At 43.4% G+C, this 13,811-nt stretch overlaps 1 protein-coding gene across 17 annotated transcripts in view; it reads left to right on the top strand.

The window, feature by feature from the left end:
* SETD4 (SET domain containing 4) overlaps positions 1 to 13,811 on the top strand; it is a 286,649-nt gene that overhangs the window by 44,680 nt on the left and 228,158 nt on the right. For 8 of the 17 annotated variants that reach the window (XM_070252168.1, XM_070252169.1, XM_070252175.1 and 5 more), the window contains one exon: positions 2,533 to 2,595. The exons of 7 other annotated variants lie outside the window; for them this stretch is intronic. The gene's annotated coding sequence lies outside the window, so the exon portion shown is untranslated. Of the gene's footprint in view, positions 1 to 2,532; positions 2,596 to 13,291; positions 13,384 to 13,811 lie in introns of all 17 variants that reach the window. 2 more of the 17 variants (XM_070252180.1, XM_070252177.1) reach the window with 2 other exon arrangements.

Raw genomic sequence — 13,811 nt, 5'->3', positions numbered from 1 at the left:
TGCCATAGTTCAAGGTAGCAAATATCTACTCACTATCCAGAACCTTAAACCAGTAGAGAGAAGAAAAATAACTCGGCAAATAAATAAAACATGTGAAGATACATATGGCAATCAGTGTTCTAGGCATTTGAGATCTAGTTCCAACATCTCCGGTGGAAGCTTTCTACTTTACATTGACTTGAGGTCTTAGGTGAGCAATCTCCTTTCTAAAGTGTCAGTTTCTGAAACATTCACAAGAATCTTTAGTTTGAGATCTCCATTTCAGATGGCTTTTTGGTGGTATAAGGTGGCTTTGTGTCTTCTTAAGTGGGTGATGAGAATCTGGAGATCAATCCTTTATAATCTGATCATAGAGTGGTGGTCAGTAGAACCTGATAAGAGCCCCTCTCATTAGATTTGGGAGCTACCTTTCTCTGACGTCCCTTCTAGAGGGCCAGATTTCCAGGTTTTAGGTCATATAGGCAGTGATTGGGAGGATGCCAAGGAACGGCTGCCTGTGTCTGTTGATGATAAAACTGAGTATATTGCATTATTCTCTTGAGTATTAAGCTATAACTGCCTGAATAGGGTGTAGGCTGGGATTGTGGGGTGATGTTATCAGAGATATGGTCTGGAGAGTTACTGACTCATAAAGAGTGAGTTGACGAACTCAAGAAGGAATTGATCTCATGGTCATTAAGGCCATTGGTAAGCCCTTTGTCTATAGAAGTCCAAGAGTCTCAGAGTTTTTTAGTGGTTTTAATTGTAAAATACCCTTTTGTCCTCTTGCCTTTTCCTCAATATTGAGGATGGTAAAAGCAATAAAGTTTTAGAGTGCCAAGGCTTTGCAGATTTCTCTAATGACAATTCCAGTGATCTAGATTTTTCTATTAATGAAGAGATGGTTTGGGGTTCCTCAAGTAGGGAAGATGAAAGGAAGCTGTCTTTTAGCTACTGTATAAGCTAAGCTTTGACAAGGAAAAGCCTCTAGTCATCTCAAGAATAAGCAAAACATGACCACAATGTATCCAGAATCCACTGGGGAAAAATTCTATAAATTCCATTTGGAAATGCTCTGAGTGGTGCTGAAGCCTGGGCTTTTGTCCATGTCCCATATTTACAGTTTCCCCAGCATTTTTTTGGTAACAGATGAGGCATGCAGAAACATCCTCAGTAGCTTCAGTAAAGATTCTCCAACAGTGATCAAGTACGGTAGCCAACTTCATGTAAAAATATCCCAGGGTTCATTTTGACCCTGGTGGCAAGTTGGCCTGTCTCCAGATACTTGGGCGGGTGCTGCTGCCCCTCAGGGGCAGTGAGTGAACATTTGCCACTGGATCAAGAAAAAGGCTATCGTAAGCCTTTTGCCTCTAGTCCCCAGTTAGCTCGGTAAAACTTGGAAGGCTTTGTGGATGAGTGAGCAGAAAGGTTGATGGTTAGGTAGAGCCTTTGTGGGAAGTTATTGGAGGGCTAATATTAGATTACAAAAATGCCTGTTCATGGTTAAGTCCTGTATCAGTTACCTGCAGCTTCTCCAAACTTAGCGCCTTACCACAACAGAAATTTACTGTCCCACAGAGCTAGAGGCCAGAAGTCTGAAGTCAGCTTGTTGGCATGGCTGTGTTCCTTCTGAAGGCTCTAGAGTAGAACCCTTCCTGCCTATTTCAGCTTCTGGTCACTGCAGGCATTCCTTTGCTTGTGGCTGCATCACTCCACTCTCTACGCTTCTTCGTAGGACCTTCTTTTCTCTCTGTGTTCTCTACTCTGTGTCTCTTTTAGAGACACACATCATTGGATTTAGGGTCCACCCAGATAATTCGGAGTAATCCCAAGATTCTTAACTAAATTACATCTGAAAGAGCCTTTTTCCAGGAGAGGTCACAATCACAGGGTCTGGGACGTGGACATGTCTTTTGGGGGGCACTATTCAATCAACTACAGGTCCTGGGAATGGGGTGCTCTGACATTGAGGACTTAGTTTAAGTCACAGAAGTGTGATAATTAAAAAAATGTTAGGAACTCACTTTCTGCAACACCCAGTGTGACCCTAAATCCTCTTTATTTGTCTCTTAGTATCAAGATTGGGTATTGTGAATGGCTTGTAACCCTTGTGAGGGATTTGCCTCCCTGAGGTAGGCTATGCCCTAGGTAATGTACCTTGTTCTGCCAAAATTGTATGTTTCCCCTAGAAAACTTAGATTCTTTGTGAACAAAAATAGTAAGTAAGTAAGTAAATGAATCTGTTTTGGAGCTTATCTTATTCTTAGAATGTAGCAAAATGTCACTGATAAGAGAGGAATCATGGAGAAATTTAGTTTTTAAGATCTAATTAAAAACTGTAGGAAGCAGAAGGGGTTTCTGTAAACCTTTGGGGCCTAACTATTATCCTTCCCAGGAGAAGGCAAACAACCATTGGTATCCTGATGCAGAGGGTACTGAGGAAGGCAGTGGACAGGTGTATGATTGTAAAGAAAGTGGCTTCAGGTGGCTATAAGGATAGGAGAGTAATGGTGTTTAGTACCACAGAAAAATGATGTATTCCATCATTTACAGCTCCGAAGTCCAGGACAAATCAAGAGTCTTGCCCCTTGGATTTCTTCGTCAGACTCCTACATGGTAGGATAAATTTTCTTTCTATCATGGTTTCCATTACAGGGCTTTACGTCTTTAATTTCTGGTCTTAGAGGGTACTGTGAAATTTCACGGGATTAATCCTTAACTTAATGTTTTCAGCTGCAGTAATTCTTCTAATGTCAGTAGAATTCTTTGTCCCAAAGCGGTCCAGAGTTCCTCATTTTTGGGGTTGATTTATAATCTTGGTTTTTTTTTTGGAGGAAGATTAACCCTGAGCTAACATCTGCCACCAATCCTCCTCTTTTTGCTGAGGAAGATTGGCCCTGAGCTAGCATCTGTGTCCATCTTCCTCCATTTTATATGTGGGACGCCTGTCACAGCATGGCTTGGCAAGCGGTGTTTAGGTCTGTGCTTGGGATCCCAACCAGTGAACCCTGGGCCGACAAAGTGGAGCGCATGAACTTAACCACTGCTCCACTGTGCTGGCCCCTGGGGTTGATTTAAACATAAGGACAGTGGCAAGTTAAGTCTAAATTAATTTTAACCTGGTTGTAAATAAAATCTTCAGGAATTTCAAGAGGAAATCTCTAAGGACATTTCGTCTGGCAATTCCATTGATGTGGTGGGTCTTTCTCTCTTAAAAGAGCAGATAAGATGTCATAAAGAAAGGAGGAATGTCCCTCTGTTAAAGTACAAAAATGATGGCTATGTATTTAGTCATGGGATTTTGGGATTGGTGGGCTGGCCTCCACCTCTGAGGGAGAGGTTGTGTGACAGTGATGGGTTCATAGTTATTTTGTATTGTACTGTATCCATATTGTATTCATTTCCTGTGTCTGCCATGTTAAATTCCCACAGTCTGGGTGGCTTAAACAGAAATGCATTTTCTCACAGTCCTGGAGGCTTAAAGTCTAAAAGTAAGGTGTTGACAGGGCTGTGCTACCTCTGAAGATTCTAGAGAAGAATCCTTCCTTGCCTCTTCCTAGCCTTTGATGGTTGTCAGCAATTCTTGGCATTCCCTTGGTTGTAGAGGCATCGCTCTAATCTCTGACTCTGTTACCTGGTTCTCCCTCGATGTCCTCAGTGTTTTCACATGGCCTTCTTATAAGGACACTAGTCTTCATAGGGCCCACCATTATAGGACCCACTCTAATCCAGTATGACCTCGTGTTAACTTGATTACATCTGCAAAGACCCTGTTTCCAAATAAGATGATATTTGCAGGTTGGGGCTGAACATGAATTTTGGGGACTCTCTTCAACCCTATGCGCACATCAATCATAAATTTGTGTGTTTGTCCTTTATGTTCAGATAGATGTTTCCATGTGAACTGAAAAGTACAACAGGGAATTGGATGCTTTTGTTCCTGTCAGAGCATTCTTGTTTGGGCATCTTAGTTTTCTCTTTTCATTTCATAGCTAATACAGGATAATAATTTTTCTCATCTCTTTTTTTGCCTGCAACATCTGCAAGTGCACTTACCTGGGAATCTCCCAGTCTATGTGTCCCAAAATCGTCTTTGTGAGAAACAATCATGTTTAAGTTGGGGAATCTCAAGTTTATTCTGAGTTTTAGTTTGTTTGATTTTTTTCCCTCTAAAAGAATTCTGCTGGGTGCTGTAGTTGAGTTAAGGGAGTTATTTTCCATTCTAAGTTGCTTTTGTTAATCAAATCTCCTTATTAAAGTTTTACTCCATTGACAAGTGATGAAAACAGGTCTATAGTCTTGTTTACAAAACTAAATAAGAGCCCAGTCAGTCTTTAGAGGGAATCTCTCTGATGTGACCCCTAAGAGAGCGTGTCCTATTTTGACAGCCTTGTTGACTCCATTGGCTGTCCCATGGACTAAGGGTCCCTGAGATTCTCTGTGTCCTCATCCTAGTGAGCCTTGTCCATCCCAGATTTAACACCTGAGCAGCCCACCAGTTTGTGACCTAGTCAATATATGCCTGACAGTCCAGGATTATAAATTCATAAGACTATTCTGAATTTCTCAGTAAAATTTTAGGATAGTCACTGATGGCTCTAAAAGCTGACCTGGACAGTGATTTCAAGTCTGTTTTAAGGTTTCCAGTTGTCTGACTTTAAGGGGCTATGGAGCCTTAGGTGATTCCGGTAGACCAGAAGAACAGGAAAAGGAGTCAGAGCCAGGTGGAGAGTAGGAGGTAGAGAAGGCATGTAAGAGGGAAGAAGAGGTAGATTTTCCATACAGGGTACATGTGTTGGTGTTTGCTCATGGTGAAGCTAGTGGACACACAGTTTTAAGCTTTTTACTTTTTCATTAGCTTCGGCTAAGCTCTATTGTAAGGGTACAGTATGAATCTGAATTTCTTTTTGAAGCTTCCTCATACCAGTCAAAAATGTTAAGGAAGAATATTAGGGGTTTGTTTTGTCTCTGTTTTAATGTACCCCTTAGATGATCAATTTTTGTTATATCAAAAATTCCCCGAAGTGGCTACTGCAAATCCATGTTACTCTGGGTGGAATTATAACATATAAAGAGACAACAGCAGGGGTTAGGGTTAAGTGAGGATTATATAAGAAGGAAGTCTTCTGCCAGGAAGAGTTTTAGATTTGCTAGCAGAATCCCTGTGGAATTCTCTAGCTGTCAGGAGGAAGTGTTTCTTCTGTCACCCATATCTTGGGCCCCTCAACCTGAAGTTGAGCCATTCCAGTCATTGAAATGAGAAGTCAATGGTCTTGGAAGAGTGTGGTGAGAGAAGGTCTCTTCTAGAACCAACTTCTTACACGTAGACCAGAATAAAGAAAGCTCTTGTAGAGTTTTGATGGGTGACCCAAGGCAAAGATGTCTAAGAAAGGAAGCCAGTCTCACAAGACCTTTACTCATTTACCCTCAGGCGCAGTTTGGATTTAGACTCATGAGAGCTATGTATGCTTCTTATCCTAAGAGCTTCCTATTGTAGACAGAAAACATCTATGACAGAAAGGCAAGAAGGACAATTAATGGTAAATAAATGCTTTGTCAGACTTCCAACAAGGAATGTGAATAGAATTGTATTGGAAGTTGAACAATTCCTAAAGGATAATGATGGGATTTAATATTATCTCAGCTAGGGCGCTCAATGAAAAGGAATGGGAGCTCAGACTTAATGTTGGAGACTTAGCAGCTGTGACAGCTGAGCACCTCAGATTAGGGTACTCAAGGGGCCTTGGAGTGTATGCTGTTACTGATGTGGGGTCTTGGGCCAAAATGGATGAAGGGATTTTGGCTAGATATCCCTGGGAACTTCAAGTCAGTTAACCACCCCCCCGCCCCCCCAAAAAGAAGCACCAGGAAACTATTGTGACTAAAAAAATCCCCACAAGCTAAGTTTATTAGAAACTTGCCAGGCAAGGCTGCCAGTGACCGAATGAATCCCATCAAAGTGTCACCTCCAACAGTTTGAGCACTTGGGTTTTGTAAGCTTGATTTGGTGGAGAGTTACTCATACGGGGGTTTTAATGCAGGAATTATTAAAAAGAAGTTGTAAATTAGACCAGTTGCTAAAATAGTCTGTGCTTAAACAGTTCATCTGTAGTCTTATTTTTCTGGAAAACACAACCAAGCAAGCTGTTGCTGAACCCAGTGGGAAGGAGCCTGGGGCTCCATTGGCCAAACCCAAGCAGGAGCTAGAGGTATTCTGGCTTTTTCAGCATTTCCAGAACAAGTTATAGCACAATTCCATATATTGATTTTATTATATCACCACGTTCTATGCATACCTGCCATTCCCCTCTTCAGTCTGAATTGTTAGACTGCCATGATAGCATGTTTGTTAACTCAACCTGGAGAGCACAAAACCTTTCTTGTTCCACCAATCCTTTCCCCTTGATCCCTTCCCAGCTGATTGACTCTTGTTTAGGTCCTGCATTTAGGAAATGGCAGAGGTCACTGATGAGCAAGAGAGATCAGCCCACTTTCCTGCAGCTGCTTCACAGTCACCTGCTCCTGGACTGAGGTCCATTTGTCAGCCTCTCCTTTCTTGAACTGCCTGAAGAGCCAGCACTGTCCTGTACCACAGGAGAGCATGGTCTGTGTGCAGGGAGAGGTGGGAACCCTACCGCATAGAGCAAAAGCACACATGAAAGAAGAGACATACTTGCTGGTTGAGAGTGTTCCTTGGCTGAAGGGAAGGCACTTCCTGGCCTATTTGTTCTCCTGTAGCAGTCCCCTGGTACGGCCAGTCATTCTAGGGATAGCTGCTGGAAAGAGATGCCAGAGGATTTTCCATGAGGGCTGTTCGGGGTGCTCTGCCAAAGCTTGCATTGAGTCACTAATGTGGCCAAGCTGTTTGCTAAGGAAGCAAGGAACATGAGTCTTACTTTCCTGGGGCTACTTTAACAAATTATCACACATTAAGTGGCTTAAAACAACAGAAATCTATGCTCAAAGTTCTGGAGGCCAGAAGTCTGCAATCAAGGTACCTGCAGGCTGTGCTCTCTCTGAACTTTTAGAGGAGAACCTATCCTTGCCTTTCTACCTTTCACTTTGCTTGTGGGTGCATCACTCCAGTCATTGTCTCCATGGTCACAATGCCTCTTCTTCTTTCTCAAAACTGGCTCCACTTCTATCTTATACAGGCAGCTGTGATGGCATTAGGGCCCACCTGGATTATCCAGGGTAAGCTCTTTTGCTCAGAATCCTAATTTAATCACATGTTTGCAATATAAAGTAGTATTTATTCTTCTGCCATATATATTAGTCAATTAGTGAGGATTTTTCAGAGAAAATTAACCAATTGTGTGTGTGTGTGTGTGTGTGTGTGTGTGTGTCAGTGTGAGGCTGAGGGAGAGGGAGGAGAGAGAGTCGGGGGTGGAATCCTTAAGGAACTCTAACATGTGAGGGGCATAAGGCAAGAAAGAGGCCTCTCTGTGGAGACTTCTGAGCTGAGACCTGAAGGAGAAGAAAGAGTCAGCTGTACAAAACCCAGCAGGACAGAGAGTACTGATGATCACTGGACAAGAGTATACACAACCTGAGGTGGAAGGACTCCTGGCCTGATGGACACACAACAAAGTGGCCAGTGTAGCTGAGCAGGGCAAGGTGGCAGGAGCCTGTAGATGTGTCAGAGGCGGGCAGGTCCAGATCATGCTGGAAATAGTAGAGCTTGTCCTTCTCATCAGACTTTCCTTGGGGTTTTATGAGAGGCAGTAGCTCTGTGCCGACATCTTGGGTACCAAAAAGTTTGTTTTCATTGTCAATTCAGCTTTAATGAAAAGGTGTGGAATCAGGAGCTTTTAGGGGAAAGGAGACAGAGTTAATAAATAGTAGCCATGTGGTGAAAATTCACAGAAGGATACAAAATTTTTTTTCATGTGAAATCTCCTGAATTCTAGGTAGTGTCTTGGTTTAGTTAACATTATTGTGCCAATGACAATTTCCTGGCTTGTAAATGCTGTATAGATTCGTAAGATGTCACCATTAGAGGAGGGTAAGTGAAGGGTGCAGAATGGGATCTCTGTGTACCATTCTTACCATTCCTTGTTTATTTCAAAATAAGTTAAAAAGTCACTGAACTGCTCTAAAGTCCCATCCAAGAGAAACTATGAGGAAACCTGGAGGAGATCCCTACGAGTCCATTCCATCAGATGCAAAGGCTCTGTGCTGGAAAGTCTTGCAAATCTCAGAGGATTCTGCTCTCCCTGCAGCCTCCAATCTGACGTCTTTCCTTATACAGATCGTTCTAGATCCCACGGGAGCTAAGGGCTCCACAGGAGTGTTTCAGGCCCCAACCACCCTGGCTGTCTGCCCTTATGGAGGCTGCCTCCCCTCTGAGCTCACATCCACTTACTCCTCAAGGTGATGTCTGTGTTGTTGACCCACGCATAGAGGCTCCCATACTCCTTGCACAGGAAGATGCACAAGGTGCCAATGACGTACTGCAGATGGTTGATGTCCAGCTTGTGGAAGCCAGGCCCAGGCCTTCAGCCTGCAGCTGCTTGATGGCCGCCTGGCCCTGAAACTTGTCCCACGCTATGCACACCACCTCCCCAGAGCACTGCTATCACAGGTCCTTCTTGATGGTGAAGCCAATGCCCTTGTTTCCCTTGGTCACCAGCACCATGCAAGTGTAGGAGGACGTGGCTCAGTGTTGGGGGGGCACACAGGGCACTTGCATGGAGAGCAGACCCGGCTGTGGCATGGGGGGAGGGGCCACAAGCTGAGAAGGAGGTAATGCCTCCATCCTCCCTCCAAGAAGGGGCCAAATGTTCCAGAAGTTTTCCTAATACCCCCACTCTCCATCTTCCCCATCTCAGTGCTGCACCCTGGGCCAAACCAGGACACATCCTTCTTTAGATCCCATCTCTGAGCTAAGCAATGGTTTGCAGGGTGGAGAGGTGTGCTTCCCCCAAGCAAAGCTGGTTGGTGATGGGTCAATAGGGAACTAGAGATTCATGGCAGTTGAATGAAGGAAACTATTTTGGGAGAACCCCAAAAGAGAAAAAGGAGTACAGAGTAAAGCCATGGCCTTGGGCCCATCATTCACTGCAGAATGGGAATGGTTGCTTTTTCCTAAGATGCAATGTGTTAACTCAAAATCAACTTTGCCTGCTATTTTATCTCAAAATGAGTTTATTTGAGAATAGCCAACATAATTGCAATTTGGATGTGCGTGGTATGGCAAACCATAGGCAAATCTGCAAACAAAGAGGGGAGCTGCCTTTATAGAGAAAAAGGTGGCGTACGGAGGGGTTGTTTTAAACAAATATCCTTTGGGGAAAGGGAACAGTTGAGAGCAGTAACAGCTTCTCATTGGCTGAGCTGTGGCATTTCTCACTGGCTAGACTGTTGCTGGGTGGAGAGAGAAATCCTCTGTCCATAGAAAAGTGGTTTTACTTCCTGTCCAAGATGGAAGCCTCCCTCTCTTCCTGTTTGGTGTAATTGACAATGGATGTTAGAGTGTGAGACCTCCCCCAACAGGCCTTTCTGCCTCCAATTTAGTTATGATTTCCTTTATTAATTTAGACAAATGAAGTTACTTAGACAAGGTAACAGCTTCTGAGCACATTGATCCCTTTGCTTTCTTAAGAGAAATTCAAGAGAGAGAATTAGAGAATTAGGTCCTATGATTAGACTTTCAGTGAGGCAGGGTACCTTGCTGTGTGCTTCCCAAGGTGCCCCCAAGTGGGAGGGAATGTTTTGTGAAGCTCTTAGTGTGTGCAAAGCCATTGATTTCAATGTTTTATTTAATGGCTGCATAACCCATGAGTGCTAAAAGTGCCCTTATGTTGGTTTTGTCCAAGGTCACAGATATTAAGTGTTATATATATAGTTAGGTGTTATTTTTAAGGTACTAAGAAAAGAGGATCTTTGCAATTTCAAGTATACATTTCCCAACTGTCGAGATGCTGTGGTGTTGCCCTAGATATTGTTGTCCTCTGGTATCAGTTTATGAAAACAAAATGACAGGGAGGAAATTAACATCCCTGTTGAAGGGAGAAAATTGTAAACCTCTCTTTTAATATAAGAGCCCTACTAGTTGCTTTCTGGGGAGATCCCTTTTCATGTCTGTAAGCCTGAGGATCACTGGTGATGAATGAAGAATAACCATCAGAGTAGAGGGTCTTCATTTATTTATTTATTGGTTAGCAAGATTGGCCTCTGAGCTGTTGCCAATCTTCCTCTTTTTGCCTGAGGAAGATTGTCCCTGAGCTAACATCTGTGCCAATCTGCCTCTATTTTACATGTGGGATGCCACCACAGCATGGCTTGATGAGAGGTGTGTAGGTCTGTGCTGGGGATCCGAATCCATGAACCCCTGCCTATCAAAGTGGAGCCTGCAAACTTAACTACTATGTCACCATGCTGGCCCCTAGAGGGTCTTTACATCATGGAGTGGTTCTGTGAAGGGAGGGAAACTGCTGGACATTCACTGAGGCCACTGGGAGGCAGGCTTGGTGTTGGGTAGTAAGACACTCCTTTCACTGCCATGGGTGGTGTTAGATCCCAATGACAGGGACTCATGATAGAAGACACTTTGCACTTTTATTTTGTTTTCAACACTTTCACCTGTATCAGCACATTTAATCTCCACAGCAATCCTATGCCTACTGTCCACATTTTACAGTTGAGGTACTGAGATACAGTACAATGCAGTATTTGGCTGAAGGTCACACAATAAAGTGGCAGAGCCGGGATGTTTTGCTTGTAGATGTTTGTCTTGAAATCTTTCAAACAGAACAGTTGAAAGAATTGTATAGTAAACACTGATATGTCCAACAGGCTAGGTTGAACAATTATGAATATTTTACTATATTTTTATGCTCATCTTCTGTATGTATTTTGCTGAACCATGTTAATGTTGCAGACTTGTGGCACTTCCTCCCTACGTAAATAACACCTTTGCATTGTACAGCTTGGACAATATTTCTCTCATGTCCAATAATACCCAATCCATATTCAATTTCCCCCATTGTCTCAGATTCTCTTACGGATGCATTTTAAGTGGCTCCTCACCATTCACACTTTCCAACTGTGTTTTTTCAATGAGATTGTTGTTTAAACAGAACCACACCAGACGTGTTCCTTCCACGGTGTTGTATATGTTATACTAGAGGCTGGCAAACTAAAGTCTGCAGGCCCAAAGCTGCCACAATCATTGGATTATGTATTGTCTATGGCGACTTTCATGCTACCTGAGCAGATCTGAGTAGTTCCCACAGAGACTGTGTGGCCTGCAAAGCTGAAAATATGTACTCACTGGCTGTTTCCATAATATTAGCTGACCCCTGTGTTATCCTGTCCTTCTGTTGACATAACTTTTAGGTCTGTTAGATTTCTGAGCTGGTTGGCATATAAATAATCTGAACAATAGAACATTTATAAAGAACGATTCATTCATCTGAAGAGTTTCATTCCTTATTCTCATTGATATCACTTTTTCTCTCAATATCACATAAGAAATCCCAAAAGAGTTCAAAGTGTTCAGCCAAGTCAAAGTGAGTACTCAATGATTACATTTTGATATATATTTCTTTGAATCGGGATGTATTTGACAGCGTAAGTGTCTATTTTGGTCAAATCATAGCTTAAAATGTACTGTGAACCATAGAGGGACCTCAAAGAGGGGTCCCCATTGTTCAACTTTTTTCTCCATAACAAACTCTCCATGAGGCCCCTCAGCATCGGAGGGCAAAAGGGCAAGGTACACAGGGGTCTCTGCTCCTTCTTCTGGGGATTTGATGACTTTGGGTCCCCCCATGTCGGTTCTCACCCACCCTGGGCAGCAGGCATTCAGGAGAATCTTATCCCCTCTCCTCTGCTCACTCAGTCTCCTTGCATGGATTCTGGACAGGACAGTGATGCCCATCTTCGATACTCCATATGCTATTCCCTTGACATCAGGCCAGCCTTCCTTTATGTGCACTCTTCTTCATATCTTCCACGAACTTGTTCATGAGCCCCACCAGCTCCTCTTCTGTGATGGTCTCACTTATAAACCTCTGCTGGAGTTCTGGGCTGCAGTTTTTAAGAGTCAGGAGGCTCATTATGCTAGACACATTCACCACTCTGCCTAAAATGCAATACAGATCATTATCTAGAAAGGCATGCACAAGAAGGATGAATAACAAATTCAGTGGGATTTTGTCCACTTGAGAGGCAATTACTAGGTTGCTGTGAGCATTAATTAAGACTGCCCCAGTGGCTGCCCCATGGCCAAATGGTTAATTTCACATGCTCCACTTTGGTGGCCTCGTGTTTGCCAGTTCAGATTCTGGGCATGGACCTATGGTCTGCTCATCAGGCCATGCTGTGGCAGCATCCCACATAGAAGAACTAGAATGACCTACAACTAGGACATACAACAAGGTGCTGGGTCTTTGGGGAGAAACAAAAAAGAGGGAGATAGGCAACAGATGTTAGCTCAGGGCCAATTTTCCTCATCAACAAAAGGAGCATACCTTAAAAAAAACTAGGCTGCTTCTGTGAGTGAGGTACATGATAAGTCTTGAAGCTTGTTTTACTGATAATGTCTCAGAAGATATCAGAGAAATGTTCTAATGTGGAGGGTGGTTCCCTGAAGTTCCATAAGAAAATGAAAATGGTTTATACAAGAACATGCTAAGGAGAATGTAAGGAGGTACTCATTAGTATCGAAGGTTGCCTTTGGGAGCACCTGAGGATCTTATGTTCACTTGAGCAGTGCTCTACGTTGAGGCCTCTGTTGATTAAGAAAGAGCTGACTGGTTGATGCATGACAGTTCCAAGGTGAATGGACAACTGCTCCTTGGAAGGCTGCCATGCTGATAGAGATAGGTAACAACAAATTAGCTCAGCTGACTGAATTACACATTGTTTTCTCTATGTTTTAACATTTATCAATTTGGGAGCAGTGACTAATGGCCTGACAATATGGTGATGGAGAGGGACGGTGGAAAACTGGACTATTAAATGGATGTTATAAAAGGAATGAAGTACATACTATGACATGGATGAACCTTGAAAACATTATGCTAAATTATAGGGGCCAGTTACAAAAGACCACATCTAATATGGTTCTATACATAGGAGATGTCCAGAACAAGAAAATCTGGAGCCAGAAAGTAGATGAATGGTTGTTTAGGGCTAAGAGGATGGGGGAACAGAGAAATAATAGAATTTATTTTTGTGGTGATGAAAATGTTCTAATCGTGAATAAGGTGATGGTTCCACAACTCTGCATACATACTAAAAGACACTGAGAGCAACGTCAGCACCATGGTGGAGTGAGGTGTTCCCTTTGTATCTCCCCTCTTAGTTGCAACCGGTTGTACATCGATTAACCCAGAAAGGACTCCCTGCACAGCACACTGGAATGCCTGAGAGATCCTCTCGTGTATACATCTCAAGGTAGGTGGACTGGACCCCCAGGACACCATGGAACTAGGGAAGTAGCCCCCTCCACCTCCCCAGTAGGGGTGATCCAACATGAGGATTCTCACACCAGCATGAGTGCCAATGACCAGAGGTTTTAGGGGTAGACATAGCGCTTTTAGTGGCAGACACAGCAGTGGCAGGTGGTGCACATGTTCTGATGCTTCATGACACAGAGGAGTGCTGGTGACCCAGCCCTCTCCCATGCCCCCAGCAATGGTACCAATCTTTCCAGCAGTGGGGATAGCATCCAAAACTTGAAGTCCTTTGGCAGTGGCAGAGTTTCCTGATCTGAGATTTTATAAAGTACATTGGTTTGTGCCAGAAACCAGAGGTTACAGGAAGAGCAGCAGCATTTGTGCCTTAGCTTCTGCTCTCCTCCATCAATGGCTGGTTGCCCCTGT

The sequence above is a fragment of the Equus caballus genome, chromosome 26 (genome assembly GCF_041296265.1).
Source record: "Equus caballus isolate H_3958 breed thoroughbred chromosome 26, TB-T2T, whole genome shotgun sequence".
Taxonomy (NCBI): domain Eukaryota; kingdom Metazoa; phylum Chordata; class Mammalia; order Perissodactyla; family Equidae; genus Equus; species Equus caballus.
The sequence above is the reverse complement of the archived record's forward strand: the minus strand, read 5'-3'. Positions and strand labels throughout refer to the sequence as shown.